The sequence below is a fragment of the Ipomoea nil genome, unplaced genomic scaffold, assembly GCF_001879475.1.
Source record: "Ipomoea nil cultivar Tokyo-kokei standard unplaced genomic scaffold, Asagao_1.1 scaffold2818, whole genome shotgun sequence".
Taxonomy (NCBI): domain Eukaryota; kingdom Viridiplantae; phylum Streptophyta; class Magnoliopsida; order Solanales; family Convolvulaceae; genus Ipomoea; species Ipomoea nil.
This window is the reverse complement of record NW_017619246.1, coordinates 1969571-1972653: the sequence shown is the minus strand read 5'-3', so window position 1 is coordinate 1972653 and position 3083 is coordinate 1969571.

The following is a 3083-nucleotide window of genomic DNA, read 5'->3' as shown; positions in this document are numbered from 1 at the left end:
ACTTTTAGCCCAGTTGCAAAGGTGACAACCGTACGAGTTTTGCTAGCTGTTGCAGCTATGAAAGGATAGCATTTACATCAGCTTGATGTTAATAATGCTTTCTTGCATAGGGATTTGCACGAGGAAGTTTACATGACTTTGCCACCCGGAGTTGAGTCCAAGAAGCCCGGCCAAGTTTGTTGGCTTGTTAAGTTATTATATGGTCTAAAGCAAGCAAGTCGACAATGGAATGCTAAGTTGTCAACTGAGTTGTTTAAACAAGGGTTTAAACAGACCTCATCAGATCATTCCTTATTTACCAAAGGATTTGGAGCGTCGTTTATTGCTTTGTTGGTCTATGTTGATGACATAGTGGTTGCAAGTGGAGATCTTGAGCAGGTTAAATTGATCAAGTTTCATCTTGATGCAACTTTTCGTATAAAAGACTTAGGAACTCTAAAGTATTTTTTAGGATTGGAGGTGGCTAGGAACAAGAATGGAATTAATCTTTGTCAACGAAAATATGCTTTAGAGCTTCTTGCAGACACAGGTTTTTTGGGAAGTCGGCCGGTGAATACTCCCATGACTATTTCTTCAAAATCACTTCATGACCATAGTCCTATTCTAGGTGATATTACTTCTTATAGGAGGATTGTTGGCAAGCTTCTGTATTTGACGATTACTCGCCCATATTTAGCTTATGTCACACAACAATTATCTCAGTTTGTTGATGCTCCAACTGAAGTCCATCTCGAAGCTGCTCATAGAGTTTTAAGGTATATTAAAAAATCTCCCGGGCAAGGTATTCTTTTTCAGCTGAGTCAATTTTTGCCGTGAGGGGATTTTCCGACTCTGATTGGGCAGCTTGTCCAAAGACGAGGCGTTCACTTACCGGCTATTGTATTTTTCTTGGTGACTCTTTGATTTCTTGGAAGTCTAAGAAGCAAGCCACAGTTTCACGTTCTTCCTCTGAGGCAGAATATCGGGCCTTCGCAACAACAAGTTGCGAGATACAATGGTTGCTTTTCTTGCTCGCAGATTTAGATGTGACTTTAACTTCACCTGCTGTGTTATTCTCAGATAGCCAATCGGCTCTTGCTATTGCAGAGAATCCCGTGTTTCACGAACGAACGAAGCACATCGAAATTGATTGTCATTTTGTTCGAGAAAGAATTAAGAAAGACATTATGGAGGTTATGCATGTTTCGAGTATGAATCAGTTGGCCGATTTTTTTACTAAGCCGCATGCGCCTGCTATATGTAGTAAGTTTAAGTCCAAGCTGGGTGTACATTCTGTATACGATCCAGCTTGCGGGGGATATTAAATCACGGATATGAGGCATGACTATGTCAGTAGTGTCATATTTGAATATTTCTGTTGTCTATTCTTTAGCAGATGGTAGAAATAGTTTGTTAGAGTTCTTGTGGCTGCTAATTGTTTTCCATGCTTATTTATTTTGGCTGCCTAGGCAGTGTGTAATTGTATTCTTCCAGTTAGCTTTCATTCAATAAAGCTATTCTTTTTTCATGTTTCTCAAATTCTAATAGTTACTGAGATGATTCAAAATAACTATAAAAACAGGCACAAATGTGATAACATCACCCCCTCACACTTAAGCATTTGCTCATCCTCAAGGAAAACCAAGGAATAAAATCACAAGTCAAAACATACAAGTTACTCATACAAGCACCAAGAATTTAAAGTATGTGACGATCAAGTGTATGTGCACAAGTACTTAGTTGAGATTATGCAAGACACGGTTCATGAATGAGATCCCATAAGCTTGGGATAAAAGACTGAAATATGCGGTCAAAGGCCGCTATTTCCACAAATGTGTCGCCTTTTTTTTTTTTGACATGAATGTGCAAAACTCAGTTGGGAGTTGCGTTTTTTGTTGTGTCCCGCCCCTTTTTTTTCTGTATTTACGTAAAACGAAACTACGACTTGCGTTTACATATTCGTATACGTAAAATGCATGACCCGAACGCGTTTTTGAAGGAGATACGGTAACGTTGAAAACACAAGTTAATTTTGCGTTTTACATTTTATACGTAAAACGCAAAAGTGAGTTGCGTTTACTGGTTTTGTACACCAGCGCTCTCCGGCGAGTTGCGAAGAAGTGTAAAAAGCAATGAGAAGAAGTAGAAGAAGAAGAAGTGTATAGCAGAGCAATGTTGACGGAAAATTTGATCGGAGAAAATTACGTGTCGTCGTCGGCGGCGTTGTCTTCGTCGCATTCACTCCGGTTGCACGCCGAGGCGGCGCGGATTTTCGATGAATTGCCAAAAGCGAGTATTATTTCCGTGTCCAGACCGGAGCCCAGAGACATCAGCTTCAGCCTCTTGCTATTGACGTACACCATTGAATTCTGATACAAACAGGCAAACATCGCTCTTCGTAGGCAATTACGGCCATAGAACAGACCTGGCAAGACGACGTCGACTCCATCGATGGTGATGACGTCACCGGAGGCTATAGATCGACGCCTCTCGATACTAATATTGTAATCCGCGGCAAGCGTACGGAGCGTGGAGCCGGCACGGAGCCTACGAAGGCCGAGGATGGAGAGGCGCATTTGGGAGTTGCGTTTTTCGTATTTTAAAGTATTATACGTAAAACGCATCTCCCAAATGCGTTTTAACGTATTCGATACGTCTCATGAAAACGCATTTGGCATATGCGTTTTACGTATACAATACTAAAAACGCAACTCCTACTTGCGTTTTAAGTAAATAATGAAAAAAAATACACTCAGGACAACTGCAAAAACGCAAGTCGGAAGTGAGTTTTACACATTTCTGTCAAAAAAAAAGTCAGCACACATTTACGGAAATTCACCTTGGCCCCTACACATTTCAGTCTTTTATCCATAAGCTTGCCTTTCATACTCCCCTAGATCAAATCTAAGAATGCATGTTAAGATCAAATAGGACTTTATTTAGCTTGTAATGGGGCTACGGGTGATGGCTAACAAAAAAGTGGTATGGAAAAATTAATCAAAAAGAGAGTATGTCACAATTTATCTAAACTTTTCAAATTTTGGAAGAGATGAGATAATCATAATTTCAAGGAGCAAATTTTCTTTTCAGAACTTAGCAACTCT